The 17500-nt window shown below is 47.2% G+C and overlaps 52 non-coding genes and 7 pseudogenes across 52 annotated transcripts in view; all 59 read right to left on the minus strand.

Annotated features, from left to right (window-relative positions):
• The window catches only part of LOC146263159 (5S ribosomal RNA), a 119-nt gene extending 60 nt beyond the window's left edge, over positions 1 to 59 (minus strand). Inside the window, exon 1 of the ribosomal RNA XR_014728837.1 lies at positions 1 to 59. This exon is cut by the window's left edge and continues 60 nt beyond it. This is a non-coding gene — a ribosomal RNA (5S ribosomal RNA).
• A 188-nt stretch (positions 60 to 247) lies between these two features.
• On the minus strand, positions 248 to 366 carry LOC146263160 (5S ribosomal RNA). Its single transcript, XR_014725271.1, has one exon. It is a non-coding gene; the product is annotated as a 5S ribosomal RNA (ribosomal RNA).
• Positions 367 to 542: 176 nt separating this feature from the next.
• LOC146263161 (5S ribosomal RNA) lies at positions 543 to 661 on the minus strand. Its single transcript, XR_014729322.1, has one exon. It is a non-coding gene; the product is annotated as a 5S ribosomal RNA (ribosomal RNA).
• A 196-nt stretch (positions 662 to 857) lies between these two features.
• LOC146263162 (5S ribosomal RNA) lies at positions 858 to 976 on the minus strand (annotated as a pseudogene).
• A 184-nt stretch (positions 977 to 1160) lies between these two features.
• LOC146263163 (5S ribosomal RNA) lies at positions 1161 to 1279 on the minus strand. Its single transcript, XR_014727639.1, has one exon. It is a non-coding gene; the product is annotated as a 5S ribosomal RNA (ribosomal RNA).
• Positions 1280 to 1465: 186 nt separating this feature from the next.
• On the minus strand, positions 1466 to 1584 carry LOC146263164 (5S ribosomal RNA). Its single transcript, XR_014725272.1, has one exon. It is a non-coding gene; the product is annotated as a 5S ribosomal RNA (ribosomal RNA).
• Positions 1585 to 1752: 168 nt separating this feature from the next.
• LOC146263165 (5S ribosomal RNA) lies at positions 1753 to 1871 on the minus strand (annotated as a pseudogene).
• Positions 1872 to 2043: 172 nt separating this feature from the next.
• Positions 2044 to 2162, minus strand: LOC146263166 (5S ribosomal RNA). Its single transcript, XR_014725273.1, has one exon. It is a non-coding gene; the product is annotated as a 5S ribosomal RNA (ribosomal RNA).
• A 168-nt stretch (positions 2163 to 2330) lies between these two features.
• On the minus strand, positions 2331 to 2449 carry LOC146263167 (5S ribosomal RNA; annotated as a pseudogene).
• Positions 2450 to 2621: 172 nt separating this feature from the next.
• On the minus strand, positions 2622 to 2740 carry LOC146263168 (5S ribosomal RNA; annotated as a pseudogene).
• Positions 2741 to 2922: 182 nt separating this feature from the next.
• On the minus strand, positions 2923 to 3041 carry LOC146263169 (5S ribosomal RNA). The gene has a single exon (XR_014725274.1). It is a non-coding gene; the product is annotated as a 5S ribosomal RNA (ribosomal RNA).
• Positions 3042 to 3213: 172 nt separating this feature from the next.
• Positions 3214 to 3332, minus strand: LOC146263170 (5S ribosomal RNA). The gene has a single exon (XR_014725275.1). It is a non-coding gene; the product is annotated as a 5S ribosomal RNA (ribosomal RNA).
• Positions 3333 to 3500: 168 nt separating this feature from the next.
• Positions 3501 to 3619, minus strand: LOC146263171 (5S ribosomal RNA). The gene has a single exon (XR_014725276.1). It is a non-coding gene; the product is annotated as a 5S ribosomal RNA (ribosomal RNA).
• A 184-nt stretch (positions 3620 to 3803) lies between these two features.
• On the minus strand, positions 3804 to 3922 carry LOC146263172 (5S ribosomal RNA). Its single transcript, XR_014725277.1, has one exon. It is a non-coding gene; the product is annotated as a 5S ribosomal RNA (ribosomal RNA).
• A 172-nt stretch (positions 3923 to 4094) lies between these two features.
• On the minus strand, positions 4095 to 4213 carry LOC146263173 (5S ribosomal RNA). The gene has a single exon (XR_014729324.1). It is a non-coding gene; the product is annotated as a 5S ribosomal RNA (ribosomal RNA).
• A 190-nt stretch (positions 4214 to 4403) lies between these two features.
• On the minus strand, positions 4404 to 4522 carry LOC146263174 (5S ribosomal RNA; annotated as a pseudogene).
• Positions 4523 to 4716: 194 nt separating this feature from the next.
• Positions 4717 to 4835, minus strand: LOC146263175 (5S ribosomal RNA). The gene has a single exon (XR_014727641.1). It is a non-coding gene; the product is annotated as a 5S ribosomal RNA (ribosomal RNA).
• Positions 4836 to 5017: 182 nt separating this feature from the next.
• Positions 5018 to 5136, minus strand: LOC146263176 (5S ribosomal RNA). The gene has a single exon (XR_014725278.1). It is a non-coding gene; the product is annotated as a 5S ribosomal RNA (ribosomal RNA).
• A 172-nt stretch (positions 5137 to 5308) lies between these two features.
• Positions 5309 to 5427, minus strand: LOC146263177 (5S ribosomal RNA). Its single transcript, XR_014728903.1, has one exon. It is a non-coding gene; the product is annotated as a 5S ribosomal RNA (ribosomal RNA).
• A 204-nt stretch (positions 5428 to 5631) lies between these two features.
• Positions 5632 to 5750, minus strand: LOC146263178 (5S ribosomal RNA; annotated as a pseudogene).
• A 180-nt stretch (positions 5751 to 5930) lies between these two features.
• Positions 5931 to 6049, minus strand: LOC146263179 (5S ribosomal RNA). The gene has a single exon (XR_014727642.1). It is a non-coding gene; the product is annotated as a 5S ribosomal RNA (ribosomal RNA).
• A 172-nt stretch (positions 6050 to 6221) lies between these two features.
• On the minus strand, positions 6222 to 6340 carry LOC146263180 (5S ribosomal RNA). The gene has a single exon (XR_014728838.1). It is a non-coding gene; the product is annotated as a 5S ribosomal RNA (ribosomal RNA).
• Positions 6341 to 6522: 182 nt separating this feature from the next.
• LOC146263181 (5S ribosomal RNA) lies at positions 6523 to 6641 on the minus strand. The gene has a single exon (XR_014727643.1). It is a non-coding gene; the product is annotated as a 5S ribosomal RNA (ribosomal RNA).
• A 182-nt stretch (positions 6642 to 6823) lies between these two features.
• LOC146263182 (5S ribosomal RNA) lies at positions 6824 to 6942 on the minus strand. Its single transcript, XR_014727644.1, has one exon. It is a non-coding gene; the product is annotated as a 5S ribosomal RNA (ribosomal RNA).
• A 186-nt stretch (positions 6943 to 7128) lies between these two features.
• Positions 7129 to 7247, minus strand: LOC146263183 (5S ribosomal RNA). The gene has a single exon (XR_014725280.1). It is a non-coding gene; the product is annotated as a 5S ribosomal RNA (ribosomal RNA).
• Positions 7248 to 7425: 178 nt separating this feature from the next.
• Positions 7426 to 7544, minus strand: LOC146263184 (5S ribosomal RNA). Its single transcript, XR_014725281.1, has one exon. It is a non-coding gene; the product is annotated as a 5S ribosomal RNA (ribosomal RNA).
• A 192-nt stretch (positions 7545 to 7736) lies between these two features.
• Positions 7737 to 7855, minus strand: LOC146263185 (5S ribosomal RNA). Its single transcript, XR_014727645.1, has one exon. It is a non-coding gene; the product is annotated as a 5S ribosomal RNA (ribosomal RNA).
• Positions 7856 to 8029: 174 nt separating this feature from the next.
• Positions 8030 to 8148, minus strand: LOC146263186 (5S ribosomal RNA). The gene has a single exon (XR_014727646.1). It is a non-coding gene; the product is annotated as a 5S ribosomal RNA (ribosomal RNA).
• Positions 8149 to 8326: 178 nt separating this feature from the next.
• LOC146263187 (5S ribosomal RNA) lies at positions 8327 to 8445 on the minus strand. Its single transcript, XR_014728676.1, has one exon. It is a non-coding gene; the product is annotated as a 5S ribosomal RNA (ribosomal RNA).
• A 178-nt stretch (positions 8446 to 8623) lies between these two features.
• On the minus strand, positions 8624 to 8742 carry LOC146263188 (5S ribosomal RNA). The gene has a single exon (XR_014725282.1). It is a non-coding gene; the product is annotated as a 5S ribosomal RNA (ribosomal RNA).
• Positions 8743 to 8916: 174 nt separating this feature from the next.
• LOC146263189 (5S ribosomal RNA) lies at positions 8917 to 9035 on the minus strand. The gene has a single exon (XR_014725283.1). It is a non-coding gene; the product is annotated as a 5S ribosomal RNA (ribosomal RNA).
• Positions 9036 to 9219: 184 nt separating this feature from the next.
• LOC146263190 (5S ribosomal RNA) lies at positions 9220 to 9338 on the minus strand. The gene has a single exon (XR_014727647.1). It is a non-coding gene; the product is annotated as a 5S ribosomal RNA (ribosomal RNA).
• Positions 9339 to 9516: 178 nt separating this feature from the next.
• LOC146263191 (5S ribosomal RNA) lies at positions 9517 to 9635 on the minus strand. Its single transcript, XR_014725284.1, has one exon. It is a non-coding gene; the product is annotated as a 5S ribosomal RNA (ribosomal RNA).
• Positions 9636 to 9813: 178 nt separating this feature from the next.
• Positions 9814 to 9932, minus strand: LOC146263192 (5S ribosomal RNA). Its single transcript, XR_014728153.1, has one exon. It is a non-coding gene; the product is annotated as a 5S ribosomal RNA (ribosomal RNA).
• A 184-nt stretch (positions 9933 to 10116) lies between these two features.
• Positions 10117 to 10235, minus strand: LOC146263193 (5S ribosomal RNA). Its single transcript, XR_014727648.1, has one exon. It is a non-coding gene; the product is annotated as a 5S ribosomal RNA (ribosomal RNA).
• Positions 10236 to 10409: 174 nt separating this feature from the next.
• LOC146263194 (5S ribosomal RNA) lies at positions 10410 to 10528 on the minus strand. The gene has a single exon (XR_014727649.1). It is a non-coding gene; the product is annotated as a 5S ribosomal RNA (ribosomal RNA).
• Positions 10529 to 10706: 178 nt separating this feature from the next.
• Positions 10707 to 10825, minus strand: LOC146263195 (5S ribosomal RNA). The gene has a single exon (XR_014728677.1). It is a non-coding gene; the product is annotated as a 5S ribosomal RNA (ribosomal RNA).
• Positions 10826 to 11003: 178 nt separating this feature from the next.
• LOC146263196 (5S ribosomal RNA) lies at positions 11004 to 11122 on the minus strand. Its single transcript, XR_014725285.1, has one exon. It is a non-coding gene; the product is annotated as a 5S ribosomal RNA (ribosomal RNA).
• Positions 11123 to 11296: 174 nt separating this feature from the next.
• On the minus strand, positions 11297 to 11415 carry LOC146263197 (5S ribosomal RNA). The gene has a single exon (XR_014725286.1). It is a non-coding gene; the product is annotated as a 5S ribosomal RNA (ribosomal RNA).
• Positions 11416 to 11601: 186 nt separating this feature from the next.
• LOC146263198 (5S ribosomal RNA) lies at positions 11602 to 11720 on the minus strand. The gene has a single exon (XR_014727650.1). It is a non-coding gene; the product is annotated as a 5S ribosomal RNA (ribosomal RNA).
• A 178-nt stretch (positions 11721 to 11898) lies between these two features.
• Positions 11899 to 12017, minus strand: LOC146263199 (5S ribosomal RNA). Its single transcript, XR_014728678.1, has one exon. It is a non-coding gene; the product is annotated as a 5S ribosomal RNA (ribosomal RNA).
• Positions 12018 to 12195: 178 nt separating this feature from the next.
• On the minus strand, positions 12196 to 12314 carry LOC146263200 (5S ribosomal RNA). Its single transcript, XR_014727652.1, has one exon. It is a non-coding gene; the product is annotated as a 5S ribosomal RNA (ribosomal RNA).
• Positions 12315 to 12486: 172 nt separating this feature from the next.
• Positions 12487 to 12605, minus strand: LOC146263201 (5S ribosomal RNA). The gene has a single exon (XR_014728839.1). It is a non-coding gene; the product is annotated as a 5S ribosomal RNA (ribosomal RNA).
• Positions 12606 to 12789: 184 nt separating this feature from the next.
• LOC146263202 (5S ribosomal RNA) lies at positions 12790 to 12908 on the minus strand. The gene has a single exon (XR_014727653.1). It is a non-coding gene; the product is annotated as a 5S ribosomal RNA (ribosomal RNA).
• Positions 12909 to 13088: 180 nt separating this feature from the next.
• LOC146263203 (5S ribosomal RNA) lies at positions 13089 to 13207 on the minus strand. The gene has a single exon (XR_014727654.1). It is a non-coding gene; the product is annotated as a 5S ribosomal RNA (ribosomal RNA).
• A 186-nt stretch (positions 13208 to 13393) lies between these two features.
• On the minus strand, positions 13394 to 13512 carry LOC146263204 (5S ribosomal RNA). The gene has a single exon (XR_014725287.1). It is a non-coding gene; the product is annotated as a 5S ribosomal RNA (ribosomal RNA).
• Positions 13513 to 13690: 178 nt separating this feature from the next.
• LOC146263205 (5S ribosomal RNA) lies at positions 13691 to 13809 on the minus strand. Its single transcript, XR_014725288.1, has one exon. It is a non-coding gene; the product is annotated as a 5S ribosomal RNA (ribosomal RNA).
• Positions 13810 to 14001: 192 nt separating this feature from the next.
• LOC146263206 (5S ribosomal RNA) lies at positions 14002 to 14120 on the minus strand. The gene has a single exon (XR_014727655.1). It is a non-coding gene; the product is annotated as a 5S ribosomal RNA (ribosomal RNA).
• Positions 14121 to 14300: 180 nt separating this feature from the next.
• On the minus strand, positions 14301 to 14419 carry LOC146263207 (5S ribosomal RNA). Its single transcript, XR_014727656.1, has one exon. It is a non-coding gene; the product is annotated as a 5S ribosomal RNA (ribosomal RNA).
• A 178-nt stretch (positions 14420 to 14597) lies between these two features.
• Positions 14598 to 14716, minus strand: LOC146263208 (5S ribosomal RNA). Its single transcript, XR_014728679.1, has one exon. It is a non-coding gene; the product is annotated as a 5S ribosomal RNA (ribosomal RNA).
• A 178-nt stretch (positions 14717 to 14894) lies between these two features.
• Positions 14895 to 15013, minus strand: LOC146263209 (5S ribosomal RNA). Its single transcript, XR_014725289.1, has one exon. It is a non-coding gene; the product is annotated as a 5S ribosomal RNA (ribosomal RNA).
• A 174-nt stretch (positions 15014 to 15187) lies between these two features.
• On the minus strand, positions 15188 to 15306 carry LOC146263210 (5S ribosomal RNA). Its single transcript, XR_014725291.1, has one exon. It is a non-coding gene; the product is annotated as a 5S ribosomal RNA (ribosomal RNA).
• Positions 15307 to 15488: 182 nt separating this feature from the next.
• Positions 15489 to 15607, minus strand: LOC146263211 (5S ribosomal RNA). Its single transcript, XR_014727657.1, has one exon. It is a non-coding gene; the product is annotated as a 5S ribosomal RNA (ribosomal RNA).
• A 178-nt stretch (positions 15608 to 15785) lies between these two features.
• On the minus strand, positions 15786 to 15904 carry LOC146263212 (5S ribosomal RNA; annotated as a pseudogene).
• Positions 15905 to 16080: 176 nt separating this feature from the next.
• LOC146263213 (5S ribosomal RNA) lies at positions 16081 to 16199 on the minus strand. Its single transcript, XR_014727658.1, has one exon. It is a non-coding gene; the product is annotated as a 5S ribosomal RNA (ribosomal RNA).
• Positions 16200 to 16371: 172 nt separating this feature from the next.
• On the minus strand, positions 16372 to 16490 carry LOC146263214 (5S ribosomal RNA). Its single transcript, XR_014728840.1, has one exon. It is a non-coding gene; the product is annotated as a 5S ribosomal RNA (ribosomal RNA).
• Positions 16491 to 16668: 178 nt separating this feature from the next.
• On the minus strand, positions 16669 to 16787 carry LOC146263215 (5S ribosomal RNA). Its single transcript, XR_014729143.1, has one exon. It is a non-coding gene; the product is annotated as a 5S ribosomal RNA (ribosomal RNA).
• A 180-nt stretch (positions 16788 to 16967) lies between these two features.
• LOC146263216 (5S ribosomal RNA) lies at positions 16968 to 17086 on the minus strand. Its single transcript, XR_014727659.1, has one exon. It is a non-coding gene; the product is annotated as a 5S ribosomal RNA (ribosomal RNA).
• A 182-nt stretch (positions 17087 to 17268) lies between these two features.
• Positions 17269 to 17387, minus strand: LOC146263217 (5S ribosomal RNA). Its single transcript, XR_014725292.1, has one exon. It is a non-coding gene; the product is annotated as a 5S ribosomal RNA (ribosomal RNA).
• Positions 17388 to 17500: the final 113 nt, after the last annotated feature.

Consider the following 17500-nt stretch of genomic DNA (forward strand, 5'->3'; position numbering starts at 1 on the left):
CTGCTTAGCTTCCGAGATCAGACGAGATCGGGCGTTGCCAGGCTGGTATGGCCGTACTAAATAAGTTGACAACCATAGGCTACTTATCCATATACAGATTTAGCAATTGACAATGCAAGGTAGTCTCTCTCTCTCTCTCTCTCTCTCTCTCTCTCTCGTGTCAAAATGAAAACAGCTTCCAGCCCCTTTCATGAAGGACTACTTGTGCATATTGCAAGATGTCAGTTTCTAAGTGAATGAGCAAAAGAGCATACAGCACCTGGTATTCCCAGGCGGTCTCCCATCCAAGTACTAACCAGGCCCGACCCTGCTTAGCTTCCGAGATCAGACGAGATCGGGCGTTGCCAGGCTGGTATGGCCGTACGAAATAAGTTGACAACCATAGGCTACTTATCCATATACAGATTTAGCAATTGACAATGCAAGGTGGTCTCTCTCTCTCTCTCTCTCTCGTGTCAAAATGAAAACAGCTTCCAGCCCCTTTCATGAAGGACTACTTGTGCATATTGCAAGATTTCAGTTTCTAAGTGAATGAGCAAAAGAGCATACAGCACCTGGTATTCCCAGGCGGTCTCCCATCCAAGTACTAACCAGGCCCGACCCTGCTCAGCTTCCGAGATCAGACGAGATCGGGCGTTGCCAGGCTGGTATGGCCGTACGAAATAAGTTGACAACCATAGGCTACTTATCCATATACAGATTTAGCAATTGACAATGCAAGGTAGTCTCTCTCTCTCTCTCTCTCTCTCTCTCTCTCTCTCTCTCTCGTGTCAAAATGAAAACAGCTTCCAGCCCCTTTCATGAAGGACTACTTGTGCATATTGCAAGATGTCAGTTTCTAAGTGAATGAGCAAAAGAGCATACAGCACCTGGTATTCCCAGGCGGTCTCCCATCCAAGTACTAACCAGGCCCGACCCTGCTTAGCTTACGAGATCAGACGTGATCGGGCGTTGCCAGGCTGGTATGGCCGTACGAAATAAGTTGACAACCATAGGCTACTTATCCATATACAGATTTAGCAATTGACAATGCAAGGTGGTCTCTCTCTCTCTCTCTCTCTCTCTCTCTCGTGTCAAAATGAAAACAGCTTCCAGCCCCTTTCATGAAGGACTACTTGTGCATATTGCAAGATGTCAGTTTCTAAGTGAATGAGCAAAAGAGCATACAGCACCTGGTATTCCCAGGCGGTCTCCCATCCAAGTACTAACCAGGCCCGACCCTGCTTAGCTTCCGAGATCAGACGTGATCGGGCGTTGCCAGGCTGGTATGGCCGTACGAAATAAGTTGACAACCATAGGCTACTTATCCATATACAGATTTAGCAATTGACAATGCAAGGTGGTCTCTCTCTCTCTCTCTCTCTCTCTCTCTCTTGTGTCAAAATGAAAACAGCTTCCAGCCCCTTTCATGAAGGACTACTTGTGCATATTGCAAGATGTCAGTTTCTAAGTGAATGAGCAAAAGAGCATACAGCACCTGGTATTCCCAGGCGGTCTCCCATCCAAGTACTAACCAGGCCCGACCCTGCTTAGCTTCCGAGATCAGACGAGATCGGGCGTTGCCAGGCTGGTATGGCCGTACGAAATAAGTTGACAACCATAGGCTACTTATCCATATACAGATTTAGCAATTGACAATGCAAGGTAGTCTCTCTCTCTCTCGTGTCAAAATGAAAACAGCTTCCAGCCCCTTTCATGAAGGACTACTTGTGCATATTGCAAGATGTCAGTTTCTAAGTGAATGAGCAAAAGAGCATACAGCACCTGGTATTCCCAGGCGGTCTCCCATCCAAGTACTAACCAGGCCCGACCCTGCTTAGCTTCCGAGATCAGACGAGATTGGGCGTTGCCAGGCTGGTATGGCCGTACGAAATAAGTTGACAACCATAGGCTACTTATCCATATACAGATTTAGCAATTGACAATGCAAGGTGGTCTCTCTCTCTCTCTCTCGTGTCAAAATGAAAACAGCTTCCAGCCCCTTTCATGAAGGACTACTTGTGCATATTGCAAGATGTCAGTTTCTAAGTGAATGAGCAAAAGAGCATACAGCACCTGGTATTCCCAGGCGGTCTCCCATCCAAGTACTAACCAGGCCCGACCCTGCTTAGCTTCCGAGATCAGACGAGATCGGGCGTTGCCAGGCTGGTATGGCCGTACGAAATAAGTTGACAACCATAGGCTACTTATCCATATACAGATTTAGCAATTGACAATGCAAGGTAGTCTCTCTCTCTCTCGTGTCAAAATGAAAACAGCTTCCAGCCCCTTTCATGAAGGACTACTTGTGCATATTGCAAGATGTCAGTTTCTAAGTGAATGAGCAAAAGAGCATACAGCACCTGGTATTCCCAGGCGGTCTCCCATCCAAGTACTAACCAGGCCCGACCCTGCTTAGCTTCCGAGATCAGACGAGATTGGGCGTTGCCAGGCTGGTATGGCCGTACGAAATAAGTTGACAACCATAGGCTACTTATCCATATACAGATTTAGCAATTGACAATGCAAGGTGGTCTCTCTCTCTCTCTCTCGTGTCAAAATGAAAACAGCTTCCAGCCCCTTTCATGAAGGACTACTTGTGCATATTGCAAGATGTCAGTTTCTAAGTGAATGAGCAAAAGAGCATACAGCACCTGGTATTCCCAGGCGGTCTCCCATCCAAGTACTAACCAGGCCCGACCCTGCTTAGCTTCCGAGATCAGACATGATCGGGCGTTGCCAGGCTGGTATGGCCGTAAGAAATAAGTTGACAACCATAGGCTACTTATCCATATACAGATTTAGCAATTGACAATGCAAGGTGGTCTCTCTCTCTCTCTCTCTCTCTCTCTCGTGTCAAAATGAAAACAGCTTCCAGCCCCTTTCATGAAGGACTACTTGTGCATATTGCAAGATGTCAGTTTCTAAGTGAATGAGCAAAAGAGCATACAGCACCTGGTATTCCCAGGCGGTCTCCCATCCAAGTACTAACCAGGCCCGACCCTGCTTAGCTTCCGAGATCAGACGAGATCGGGCGTTGCCAGGCTGGTATGGCCGTACGAAATAAGTTGACAACCATAGGCTACTTATCCATATACAGATTTAGCAATTGACAATGCAAGGTAGTCTCTCTCTCTCTCTCTCGTGTCAAAATGAAAACAGCTTCCAGCCCCTTTCATGAAGGACTACTTGTGCATATTGCAAGATGTCAGTTTCTAAGTGAATGAGCAAAAGAGCATACAGCACCTGGTATTCCCAGGCGGTCTCCCATCCAAGTACTAACCAGGCCCGACCCTGCTTAGCTTCCGAGATCAGACGAGATCGGGCGTTGCCAGGCTGGTATGGCCGTACGAAATAAGTTGACAACCATAGGCTACTTATCCATATACAGATTTAGCAATTGACAATGCAAGGTGGTCTCTCTCTCTCTCGTGTCAAAATGAAAACAGCTTCCAGCCCCTTTCATGAAGGACTACTTGTGCATATTGCAAGATGTCAGTTTCTAAGTGAATGAGCAAAAGAGCATACAGCACCTGGTATTCCCAGGCGGTCTCCCATCCAAGTACTAACCAGGCCCGACCCTGCTTAGCTTCCGAGATCAGACGAGATCGGGCGTTGCCAGGCTGGTATGGCCGTACGAAATAAGTTGACAACCATAGGCTACTTATCCATATACAGATTTAGCAATTGACAATGCAAGGTAGTCTCTCTCTCTCTCTCTCTCTCTCTCTCTCGTGTCAAAATGAAAACAGCTTCCAGCCCCTTTCATGAAGGACTACTTGTGCATATTGCAAGATGTCAGTTTCTAAGTGAATGAGCAAAAGAGCATACAGCACCTGGTATTCCCAGGCGGTCTCCCATCCAAGTACTAACCAGGCCCGACCCTGCTTAGCTTCCGAGATCAGACGAGATCGGGCGTTGCCAGGCTGGTATGGCCGTACGAAATAAGTTGACAACCATAGGCTACTTATCCATATACAGATTTAGCAATTGACAATGCAAGGTGGTCTCTCTCTCTCTCTCTCGTGTCAAAATGAAAACAGCTTCCAGCCCCTTTCATGAAGGACTACTTGTGCATATTGCAAGATTTCAGTTTCTAAGTGAATGAGCAAAAGAGCATACAGCACCTGGTATTCCCAGGCGGTCTCCCATCCAAGTACTAACCAGGCCCGACCCTGCTCAGCTTCCGAGATCAGACGAGATCGGGCGTTGCCAGGCTGGTATGGCCGTACGAAATAAGTTGACAACCATAGGCTACTTATCCATATACAGATTTAGCAATTGACAATGCAAGGTAGTCTCTCTCTCTCTCTCTCTCTCTCTCTCTCTCTCTCGTGTCAAAATGAAAACAGCTTCCAGCCCCTTTCATGAAGGACTACTTGTGCATATTGCAAGATGTCAGTTTCTAAGTGAATGAGCAAAAGAGCATACAGCACCTGGTATTCCCAGGCGGTCTCCCATCCAAGTACTAACCAGGCCCGACCCTGCTTAGCTTACGAGATCAGACGTGATCGGGCGTTGCCAGGCTGGTATGGCCGTACGAAATAAGTTGACAACCATAGGCTACTTATCCATATACAGATTTAGCAATTGACAATGCAAGGTGGTCTCTCTCTCTCTCTCTCTCTCTCTCTCTCTCTCTCTCTCGTGTCAAAATGAAAACAGCTTCCAGCCCCTTTCATGAAGGACTACTTGTGCATATTGCAAGATGTCAGTTTCTAAGTGAATGAGCAAAAGAGCATACAGCACCTGGTATTCCCAGGCGGTCTCCCATCCAAGTACTAACCAGGCCCGACCCTGCTTAGCTTCCGAGATCAGACGTGATCGGGCGTTGCCAGGCTGGTATGGCCGTACGAAATAAGTTGACAACCATAGGCTACTTATCCATATACAGATTTAGCAATTGACAATGCAAGGTGGTCTCTCTCTCTCTCTCTCTCTCTCTCTCGTGTCAAAATGAAAACAGCTTCCAGCCCCTTTCATGAAGGACTACTTGTGCATATTGCAAGATGTCAGTTTCTAAGTGAATGAGCAAAAGAGCATACAGCACCTGGTATTCCCAGGCGGTCTCCCATCCAAGTACTAACCAGGCCCGACCCTGCTTAGCTTCCGAGATCAGACGAGATCGGGCGTTGCCAGGCTGGTATGGCCGTACGAAATAAGTTGACAACCATAGGCTACTTATCCATATACAGATTTAGCAATTGACAATGCAAGGTAGTCTCTCTCTCTCTCTCTCGTGTCAAAATGAAAACAGCTTCCAGCCCCTTTCATGAAGGACTACTTGTGCATATTGCAAGATTTCAGTTTCTAAGTGAATGAGCAAAAGAGCATACAGCACCTGGTATTCCCAGGCGGTCTCCCATCCAAGTACTAACCAGGCCCGACCCTGCTTAGCTTCCAAGATCAGACGAGATCGGGCGTTGCCAGGCTGGTATGGCCGTACGAAATAAGTTGACAACCATAGGCTACTTATCCATATACAGATTTAGCAATTGACAATGCAAGGTAGTCTCTCTCTCTCTCTCTCTCTCTCTCTCTCTCTCTCTCTCTCTCTCTCTCGTGTCAAAATGAAAACAGCTTCCAGCCCCTTTCATGAAGGACTACTTGTGCATATTGCAAGATGTCAGTTTCTAAGTGAATGAGCAAAAGAGCATACAGCACCTGGTATTCCCAGGCGGTCTCCCATCCAAGTACTAACCAGGCCCGACCCTGCTTAGCTTCCGAGATCAGACGTGATCTGGCGTTGCCAGGCTGGTATGGCCGTACGAAATAAGTTGACAACCATAGGCTACTTATCCATATACAGATTTAGCAATTGACAATGCAAGGTGGTCTCTCTCTCTCTCTCTCTCTCTCTCGTGTCAAAATGAAAACAGCTTCCAGCCCCTTTCATGAAGGACTACTTGTGCATATTGCAAGATGTCAGTTTCTAAGTGAATGAGCAAAAGAGCATACAGCACCTGGTATTCCCAGGCGGTCTCCCATCCAAGTACTAACCAGGCCCGACCCTGCTTAGCTTCCGAGATCAGACGTGATCGGGCGTTGCCAGGCTGGTATGGCCGTACGAAATAAGTTGACAACCATAGGCTACTTATCCATATACAGATTTAACAATTGACAATGCAAGGTGGTCTCTCTCTCTCTCTCTCGTGTCAAAATGAAAACAGCTTCCAGCCCCTTTCATGAAGGACTACTTGTGCATATTGCAAGATTTCAGTTTCTAAGTGAATGAGCAAAAGAGCATACAGCACCTGGTATTCCCAGGCGGTCTCCCATCCAAGTACTAACCAGGCCCGACCCTGCTTAGCTTCCGAGATCAGACGAGATCGGGCGTTGCCAGGCTGGTATGGCCGTACTAAATAAGTTGACAACCATAGGCTACTTATCCATATACAGATTTAGCAATTGACAATGCAAGGTAGTCTCTCTCTCTCTCTCTCTCTCTCTCTCGTGTCAAAATGAAAACAGCTTCCAGCCACTTTCATGAAGGACTACTTGTGCATATTGCAAGATGTCAGTTTCTAAGTGAATGAGCAAAAGAGCATACAGCACCTGGTATTCCCAGGCGGTCTCCCATCCAAGTACTAACCAGGCCCGACCCTGCTTAGCTTCCGAGATCAGACGTGATCGGGCGTTGCCAGGCTGGTATGGCCGTACGAAATAAGTTGACAACCATAGGCTACTTATCCATATACAGATTTAGCAATTGACAATGCAAGGTGGTCTCTCTCTCTCTCTCTCTCTCTCTCTCGTGTCAAAATGAAAACAGCTTCCAGCCCCTTTCATGAAGGACTACTTGTGCATATTGCAAGATGTCAGTTTCTAAGTGAATGAGCAAAAGAGCATACAGCACCTGGTATTCCCAGGCGGTCTCCCATCCAAGTACTAACCAGGCCCGACCCTGCTTAGCTTCCGAGATCAGACGTGATCGGGCGTTGCCAGGCTGGTATGGCCGTACGAAATAAGTTGACAACCATAGGCTACTTATCCATATACAGATTTAGCAATTGACAATGCAAGGTGGTCTCTCTCTCTCTCTCTCTCTCTCTCTCTCTCGTGTCAAAATGAAAACAGCTTCCAGCCCCTTTCATGAAGGACTACTTGTGCATATTGCAAGATGTCAGTTTCTAAGTGAATGAGCAAAAGAGCATACAGCACCTGGTATTCCCAGGCGGTCTCCCATCCAAGTACTAACCAGGCCCGACCCTGCTTAGCTTCCGAGATCAGACGAGATCGGGCGTTGCCAGGCTGGTATGGCCGTACGAAATAAGTTGACAACCATAGGCTACTTATCCATATACAGATTTAGCAATTGACAATGCAAGGTAGTCTCTCTCTCTCTCTCTCTCTCTCGTGTCAAAATGAAAACAGCTTCCAGCCCCTTTCATGAAGGACTACTTGTGCATATTGCAAGATTTCAGTTTCTAAGTGAATGAGCAAAAGAGCATACAGCACCTGGTATTCCCAGGCGGTCTCCCATCCAAGTACTAACCAGGCCCGACCCTGCTTAGCTTCCGAGATCAGACGAGATCGGGCGTTGCCAGGCTGGTATGGCCGTACGAAATAAGTTGACAACCACAGGCTACTTATCCATATACAGATTTAGCAATTGACAATGCAAGGTAGTCTCTCTCTCTCTCTCTCTCTCTCTCTCTCTCTCTCTCGTGTCAAAATGAAAACAGCTTCCAGCCCCTTTCATGAAGGACTACTTGTGCATATTGCAAGATGTCAGTTTCTAAGTGAATGAGCAAAAGAGCATACAGCACCTGGTATTCCCAGGCGGTCTCCCATCCAAGTACTAACCAGGCCCGACCCTGCTTAGCTTCCGAGATCAGACGTGATCGGGCGTTGCCAGGCTGGTATGGCCGTACGAAATAAGTTGACAACCATAGGCTACTTATCCATATACAGATTTAGCAATTGACAATGCAAGGTGGTCTCTCTCTCTCTCTCTCTCGTGTCAAAATGAAAACAGCTTCCAGCCCCTTTCATGAAGGACTACTTGTGCATATTGCAAGATGTCAGTTTCTAAGTGAATGAGCAAAAGAGCATACAGCACCTGGTATTCCCAGGCGGTCTCCCATCCAAGTACTAACCAGGCCCGACCCTGCTTAGCTTCCGAGATCAGACGTGATCGGGCGTTGCCAGGCTGGTATGGCCGTACGAAATAAGTTGACAACCATAGGCTACTTATCCATATACAGATTTAGCAATTGACAATGCAAGGTGGTCTCTCTCTCTCTCTCTCTCTCTCGTGTCAAAATGAAAACAGCTTCCAGCCCCTTTCATGAAGGAATACTTGTGCATATTGCAAGATGTCAGTTTCTAAGTGAATGAGCAAAAGAGCATACAGCACCTGGTATTCCCAGGCGGTCTCCCATCCAAGTACCAACCAGGCCCGACCCTGCTTAGCTTCCGAGATCAGACGAGATCGGGCGTTGCCAGGCTGGTATGGCCGTACGAAATAAGTTGACAACCATAGGCTACTTATCGATATACAGATTTAGCAATTGACAATGCAAGGTAGTCTCTCTCTCTCTCTCTCTCTCTCGTGTCAAAATGAAAACAGCTTCCAGCCCCTTTCATGAAGGACTACTTGTGCATATTGCAAGATGTCAGTTTCTAAGTGAATGAGCAAAAGAGCATACAGCACCTGGTATTCCCAGGCGGTCTCCCATCCAAGTACTAACCAGGCCCGACCCTGCTTAGCTTCCGAGATCAGACGAGATCGGGCGTTGCCAGGCTGGTATGGCCGTACGAAATAAGTTGACAACCATAGGCTACTTATCCATATACAGATTTAGCGATTGACAATGCAAGGTGGTCTCTCTCTCTCTCTCTCTCGTGTCAAAATGAAAACAGCTTCCAGCCCCTTTCATGAAGGACTACTTGTGCATATTGCAAGATTTAAGTTTCTAAGTGAATGAGCAAAAGAGCATACAGCACCTGGTATTCCCAGGCGGTCTCCCATCCAAGTACTAACCAGGCCCGACCCTGCTTAGCTTCCGAGATCAGACGAGATCGGGCGTTGCCAGGCTGGTATGGCCGTACGAAATAAGTTGACAACCATAGGCTACTTATCCATATACAGATTTAGCAATTGACAATGCAAGGTAGTCTCTCTCTCTCTCTCTCTCTCTCTCTCTCGTGTCAAAATGAAAACAGCTTCCAGCCCCTTTCATGAAGGACTACTTGTGCATATTGCAAGATGTCAGTTTCTAAGTGAATGAGCAAAAGAGCATACAGCACCTGGTATTCCCAGGCGGTCTCCCATCCAAGTACTAACCAGGCCCGACCCTGCTTAGCTTCCGAGATCAGACGTGATCGGGCGTTGCCAGGCTGGTATGGCCGTACGAAATAAGTTGACAACCATAGGCTACTTATCCATATACAGATTTAGCAATTGACAATGCAAGGTGGTCTCTCTCTCTCTCTCTCTCTCTCGTGTCAAAATGAAAACAGCTTCCAGCCCCTTTCATGAAGGACTACTTGTGCATATTGCAAGATGTCAGTTTCTAAGTGAATGAGCAAAAGAGCATACAGCACCTGGTATTCCCAGGCGGTCTCCCATCCAAGTACTAACCAGGCCCGACCCTGCTTAGCTTCCGAGATCAGACGAGATCGGGCGTTGCCAGGCTGGTATGGCCGTACGAAATAAGTTGACAACCATAGGCTACTTATCCATATACAGATTTAGCAATTGACAATGCAAGGTAGTCTCTCTCTCTCTCTCTCTCTCTCGTGTCAAAATGAAAACAGCTTCCAGCCCCTTTCATGAAGGACTACTTGTGCATATTGCAAGATTTCAGTTTCTAAGTGAATGAGCAAAAGAGCATACAGCACCTGGTATTCCCAGGCGGTCTCCCATCCAAGTACTAACCAGGCCCGACCCTGCTTAGCTTCCGAGATCAGACGAGATCGGGCGTTGCCAGGCTGGTATGGCCGTACAAAATAAGTTGACAACCACAGGCTACTTATCCATATACAGATTTAGCAATTGACAATGCAAGGTAGTCTCTCTCTCTCTCTCTCTCTCTCTCTCTCGTGTCAAAATGAAAACAGCTTCCAGCCCCTTTCATGAAGGACTACTTGTGCATATTGCAAGATGTCAGTTTCTAAGTGAATGAGCAAAAGAGCATACAGCACCTGGTATTCCCAGGCGGTCTCCCATCCAAGTACTAACCAGGCCCGACCCTGCTTAGCTTCCGAGATCAGACGTGATCGGGCGTTGCCAGGCTGGTATGGCCGTACGAAATAAGTTGACAACCATAGGCTACTTATCCATATACAGATTTAGCAATTGACAATGCAAGGTGGTCTCTCTCTCTCTCTCTCTCGTGTCAAAATGAAAACAGCTTCCAGCCCCTTTCATGAAGGACTACTTGTGCATATTGCAAGATGTCAGTTTCTAAGTGAATGAGCAAAAGAGCATACAGCACCTGGTATTCCCAGGCGGTCTCCCATCCAAGTACTAACCAGGCCCGACCCTGCTTAGCTTCCGAGATCAGACGTGATCGGGCGTTGCCAGGCTGGTATGGCCGTACGAAATAAGTTGACAACCATAGGCTACTTATCCATATACAGATTTAGCAATTGACAATGCAAGGTGGTCTCTCTCTCTCTCTCTCTCTCTCGTGTCAAAATGAAAACAGCTTCCAGCCCCTTTCATGAAGGAATACTTGTGCATATTGCAAGATGTCAGTTTCTAAGTGAATGAGCAAAAGAGCATACAGCACCTGGTATTCCCAGGCGGTCTCCCATCCAAGTACCAACCAGGCCCGACCCTGCTTAGCTTCCGAGATCAGACGAGATCGGGCGTTGCCAGGCTGGTATGGCCGTACGAAATAAGTTGACAACCATAGGCTACTTATCGATATACAGATTTAGCAATTGACAATGCAAGGTAGTCTCTCTCTCTCTCTCTCTCTCTCGTGTCAAAATGAAAACAGCTTCCAGCCCCTTTCATGAAGGACTACTTGTGCATATTGCAAGATGTCAGTTTCTAAGTGAATGAGCAAAAGAGCATACAGCACCTGGTATTCCCAGGCGGTCTCCCATCCAAGTACTAACCAGGCCCGACCCTGCTTAGCTTCCGAGATCAGACGAGATCGGGCGTTGCCAGGCTGGTATGGCCGTACGAAATAAGTTGACAACCATAGGCTACTTATCCATATACAGATTTAGCGATTGACAATGCAAGGTGGTCTCTCTCTCTCTCTCTCTCGTGTCAAAATGAAAACAGCTTCCAGCCCCTTTCATGAAGGACTACTTGTGCATATTGCAAGATTTAAGTTTCTAAGTGAATGAGCAAAAGAGCATACAGCACCTGGTATTCCCAGGCGGTCTCCCATCCAAGTACTAACCAGGCCCGACCCTGCTTAGCTTCCGAGATCAGACGAGATCGGGCGTTGCCAGGCTGGTATGGCCGTACGAAATAAGTTGACAACCATAGGCTACTTATCCATATACAGATTTAGCAATTGACAATGCAAGGTAGTCTCTCTCTCTCTCTCTCTCTCTCTCTCTCTCGTGTCAAAATGAAAACAGCTTCCAGCCCCTTTCATGAAGGACTACTTGTGCATATTGCAAGATGTCAGTTTCTAAGTGAATGAGCAAAAGAGCATACAGCACCTGGTATTCCCAGGCGGTCTCCCATCCAAGTACTAACCAGGCCCGACCCTGCTTAGCTTCCGAGATCAGACGTGATCGGGCGTTGCCAGGCTGGTATGGCCGTACGAAATAAGTTGACAACCATAGGCTACTTATCCATATACAGATTTAGCAATTGACAATGCAAGGTGGTCTCTCTCTCTCTCTCTCTCTCTCGTGTCAAAATGAAAACAGCTTCCAGCCCCTTTCATGAAGGACTACTTGTGCATATTGCAAGATGTCAGTTTCTAAGTGAATGAGCAAAAGAGCATACAGCACCTGGTATTCCCAGGCGGTCTCCCATCCAAGTACCAACCAGGCCCGACCCTGCTTAGCTTCCGAGATCAGACGAGATCGGGCGTTGCCAGGCTGGTATGGCCGTACGAAATAAGTTGACAACCATAGGCTACTTATCGATATACAGATTTAGCAATTGACAATGCAAGGTAGTCTCTCTCTCTCTCTCTCTCTCTCGTGTCAAAATGAAAACAGCTTCCAGCCCCTTTCATGAAGGACTACTTGTGCATATTGCAAGATGTCAGTTTCTAAGTGAATGAGCAAAAGAGCATACAGCACCTGGTATTCCCAGGCGGTCTCCCATCCAAGTACTAACCAGGCCCGACCCTGCTTAGCTTCCGAGATCAGACGTGATCGGGCGTTGCCAGGCTGGTATGGCCGTACGAAATAAGTTGACAACCATAGGCTACTTATCCATATACAGATTTAGCAATTGACAATGCAAGGTGGTCTCTCTCTCTCTCTCTCGTGTCAAAATGAAAACAGCTTCCAGCCCCTTTCATGAAGGACTACTTGTGCATATTGCAAGATTTCAGTTTCTAAGTGAATGAGCAAAAGAGCATACAGCACCTGGTATTCCCAGGCGGTCTCCCATCCAAGTACTAACCAGGCCCGACCCTGCTTAGCTTCCGAGATCAGACGAGATCGGGCGTTGCCAGGCTGGTATGGCCGTACTAAATAATTTGACAACCATAGGCTACTTATCCATATACAGATTTAGCAATTGACAATGCAAGGTAGTCTCTCTCTCTCTCTCTCTCTCTCTCTCTCGTGTCAAAATGAAAACAGCTTCCAGCCCCTTTCATGAAGGACTACTTGTGCATATTGCAAGATGTCAGTTTCTAAGTGAATGAGCAAAAGAGCATACAGCACCTGGTATTCCCAGGCGGTCTCCCATCCAAGTACTAACCAGGCCCGACCCTGCTTAGCTTCCGAGATCAGACGTGATCGGGCGTTGCCAGGCTGGTATGGCCGTACGAAATAAGTTGACAACCATAGGCTACTTATCCATATACAGATTTAGCAATTGACAATGCAAGGTGGTCTCTCTCTCTCTCTCTCTCTCTCTCGTGTCAAAATGAAAACAGCTTCCAGCCCCTTTCATGAAGGACTACTTGTGCATATTGCAAGATGTCAGTTTCTAAGTGAATGAGCAAAAGAGCATACAGCACCTGGTATTCCCAGGCGGTCTCCCATCCAAGTACTAACCAGGCCCGACCCTGCTTAGCTTCCGAGATCAGACGTGATCGGGCGTTGCCAGGCTGGTATGGCCGTACGAAATAAGTTGACAACCATAGGCTACTTATCCATATACAGATTTAGCAATTGACAATGCAAGGTGGTCTCTCTCTCTCTCTCTCTCTCTCTCTCTCTCGTGTCAAAATGAAAACAGCTTCCAGCCCCTTTCATGAAGGACTACTTGTGCATATTGCAAGATGTCAGTTTCTAAGTGAATGAGCAAAAGAGCATACAGCACCTGGTATTCCCAGGCGGTCTCCCATCCAAGTACTAACCAGGCCCGACCCTGCTTAGCTTCCGAGATCAGACGAGATCGGGCGTTGCCAGGCTGGTATGGCCGTACGAAATAAGTTGACAACCATAGGCTACTTATCCATATACAGATTTAGCAATTGACAATGCAAGGTAGTCTCTCTCTCTCTCTCTCTCTCTCGTGTCAAAATGAAAACAGCTTCCAGCCCCTTTCATGAAGGACTACTTGTGCATATTGCAAGATTTCAGTTTCTAAGTGAATGAGCAAAAGAGCATACAGCACCTGGTATTCCCAGGCGGTCTCCCATCCAAGTACTAACCAGGCCCGACCCTGCTTAGCTTCCGAGATCAGACGAGATCGGGCGTTGCCAGGCTGGTATGGCCGTACGAAATAAGTTGACAACCACAGGCTACTTATCCATATACAGATTTAGCAATTGACAATGCAAGGTAGTCTCTCTCTCTCTCTCTCTCTCTCTCTCTCTCTCTCTCGTGTCAAAATGAAAACAGCTTCCAGCCCCTTTCATGAAGGACTACTTGTGCATATTGCAAGATGTCAGTTTCTAAGTGAATGAGCAAAAGAGCATACAGCACCTGGTATTCCCAGGCGGTCTCCCATCCAAGTACTAACCAGGCCCGACCCTGCTTAGCTTCCGAGATCAGACGTGATCGGGCGTTGCCAGGCTGGTATGGCCGTACGAAATAAGTTGACAACCATAGGCTACTTATCCATATACAGATTTAGCAATTGACAATGCAAGGTGGTCTCTCTCTCTCTCTCTCTCTCTCTCGTGTCAAAATGAAAACAGCTTCCAGCCCCTTTCATGAAGGACTACTTGTGCATATTGCAAGATGTCAGTTTCTAAGTGAATGAGCAAAAGAGCATACAGCACCTGGTATTCCCAGGCGGTCTCCCATCCAAGTACTAACCAGGCCCGACCCTGCTTAGCTTCCGAGATCAGACGTGATCGGGCGTTGCCAGGCTGGTATGGCCGTACGAAATAAGTTGACAACCATAGGCTACTTATCCATATACAGATTTAGCAATTGACAATGCAAGGTGGTCTCTCTCTCTCTCTCTCTCTCTCGTGTCAAAATGAAAACAGCTTCCAGCCCCTTTCATGAAGGAATACTTGTGCATATTGCAAGATGTCAGTTTCTAAGTGAATGAGCAAAAGAGCATACAGCACCTGGTATTCCCAGGCGGTCTCCCATCCAAGTACCAACCAGGCCCGACCCTGCTTAGCTTCCGAGATCAGACGAGATCGGGCGTTGCCAGGCTGGTATGGCCGTACGAAATAAGTTGACAACCATAGGCTACTTATCGATATACAGATTTAGCAATTGACAATGCAAGGTAGTCTCTCTCTCTCTCTCTCTCTCTCGTGTCAAAATGAAAACAGCTTCCAGCCCCTTTCATGAAGGACTACTTGTGCATATTGCAAGATGTCAGTTTCTAAGTGAATGAGCAAAAGAGCATACAGCACCTGGTATTCCCAGGCGGTCTCCCATCCAAGTACTAACCAGGCCCGACCCTGCTTAGCTTCCGAGATCAGACGAGATCGGGCGTTGCCAGGCTGGTATGGCCGTACGAAATAAGTTGACAACCATAGGCTACTTATCCATATACAGATTTAGCGATTGACAATGCAAGGTGGTCTCTCTCTCTCTCTCTCTCGTGTCAAAATGAAAACAGCTTCCAGCCCCTTTCATGAAGGACTACTTGTGCATATTGCAAGATTTAAGTTTCTAAGTGAATGAGCAAAAGAGCATACAGCACCTGGTATTCCCAGGCGGTCTCCCATCCAAGTACTAACCAGGCCCGACCCTGCTTAGCTTCCGAGATCAGACGAGATCGGGCGTTGCCAGGCTGGTATGGCCGTACGAAATAAGTTGACAACCATAGGCTACTTATCCATATACAGATTTAGCAATTGACAATGCAAGGTAGTCTCTCTCTCTCTCTCTCTCTCTCTCTCGTGTCAAAATGAAAACAGCTTCCAGCCCCTTTCATGAAGGACTACTTGTGCATATTGCAAGATGTCAGTTTCTAAGTGAATGAGCAAAAGAGCATACAGCACCTGGTATTCCCAGGCGGTCTCCCATCCAAGTACTAACCAGGCCCGACCCTGCTTAGCTTCCGAGATCAGACGTGATCGGGCGTTGCCAGGCTGGTATGGCCGTACGAAATAAGTTGACAACCATAGGCTACTTATCCATATACAGATTTAGCAATTGACAATGCAAGGTGGTCTCTCTCTCTCTCTCTCTCTCTCGTGTCAAAATGAAAACAGCTTCCAGCCCCTTTCATGAAGGACTACTTGTGCATATTGCAAGATGTCAGTTTCTAAGTGAATGAGCAAAAGAGCATACAGCACCTGGTATTCCCAGGCGGTCTCCCATCCAAGTACCAACCAGGCCCGACCCTGCTTAGCTTCCAAGATCAGACGAGATCGGGCGTTGCCAGGCTGGTATGGCCGTACGAAATAAGTTGACAACCATAGGCTACTTATCGATATACAGATTTAGCAATTGACAATGCAAGGTAGTCTCTCTCTCTCTCTCTCTCTCGTGTCAAAATGAAAACAGCTTCCAGCCCCTTTCATGAAGGACTACTTGTGCATATTGCAAGATGTCAGTTTCTAAGTGAATGAGCAAAAGAGCATACAGCACCTGGTATTCCCAGGCGGTCTCCCATCCAAGTACTAACCAGGCCCGACCCTGCTTAGCTTCCGAGATCAGACGTGATCGGGCGTTGCCAGGCTGGTATGGCCGTACGAAATAAGTTGACAACCATAGGCTACTTATCCATATACAGATTTAGCAATTGACAATGCAAGGTGGTCTCTCTCTCTCTCTCTCGTGTCAAAATGAAAACAGCTTCCAGCCCCTTTCATGAAGGACTACTTGTGCATATTGCAAGATTTCAGTTTCTAAGTGAATGAGCAAAAGAGCATACAGCACCTGGTATTCCCAGGCGGTCTCCCATCCAAGTACTAACCAGGCCCGACCCTGCTTAGCTTCCGAGATCAGACGAGATCGGGCGTTGCCAGGCTGGTATGGCCGTACTAAATAAGTTGACAACCATAGGCTACTTATCCATATACAGATTTAGCAATTGACAATGCAAGGTAGTCTCTCTCTCTCTCTCTCTCTCTCGTGTCAAAATGAAAACAGCTTCCAGCCCCTTTCATGAAGGACTACTTGTGCATATTGCAAGATGTCAGTTTCTAAGTGAATGAGCAAAAGAGCAAACAGCACCTGGTATTCCCAGGCGGTCTCCCATCCAAGTACTAACCAGGCCCGACCCTGCTTAGCTTCCGAGATCAGACGTGATCGGGCGTTGCCAGGCTGGTATGGCCGTACGAAATAAGTTGACAACCATAGGCTACTTATCCATATACAGATTTAGCAATTGACAATGCAAGGTGGTCTCTCTCTCTCTCTCTCTCTCTCTCGTGTCAAAATGAAAACAGCTTCCAGCCCCTTTCATGAAGGACTACTTGTGCATATTGCAAGATGTCAGTTTCTAAGTGAATGAGCAAAAGAGCATACAGCACCTGGTATTCCCAGGCGGTCTCCCATCCAAGTACTAACCAGGCCCGACCCTGCTTAGCTTCCGAGATCAGACGTGATCGGGCGTTGCCAGGCTGGTATGGCCGTACGAAATAAGTTGACAACCATAGGCTACTTATCCATATACAGATTTAGCAATTGACAATGCAAGGTGGTCTCTCTCTCTCTCTCTCTCTCTCTCTCGTGTCAAAATGAAAACAGCTTCCAGCCCCTTTCATGAAGGACTACTTGTGCATATTGCAAGATGTCAGTTTCTAAGTGAATGAGCAAAAGAGCATACAGCACCTGGTATTCCCAGGCGGTCTCCCATCCAAGTACTAACCAGGCCCGACCCTGCTTAGCTTCCGAGATCAGACGAGATCGGGCGTTGCCAGGCTGGTATGGCCGTACGAAATAAGTTGACAACCATAGGCTACTTATCCATATACAGATTTAGCAATTGACAATGCAAGGTAGTCTCTCTCTCTCTCTCTCTCTCTCGTGTCAAAATGAAAACAGCTTCCAG

Source organism: Hypomesus nipponensis, chromosome 12 (assembly GCF_054491055.1).
Source record: "Hypomesus nipponensis isolate SF chromosome 12, ASM5449105v1, whole genome shotgun sequence".
In the NCBI taxonomy this organism is placed as follows: Eukaryota; Metazoa; Chordata; class Actinopteri; order Osmeriformes; family Osmeridae; genus Hypomesus; species Hypomesus nipponensis.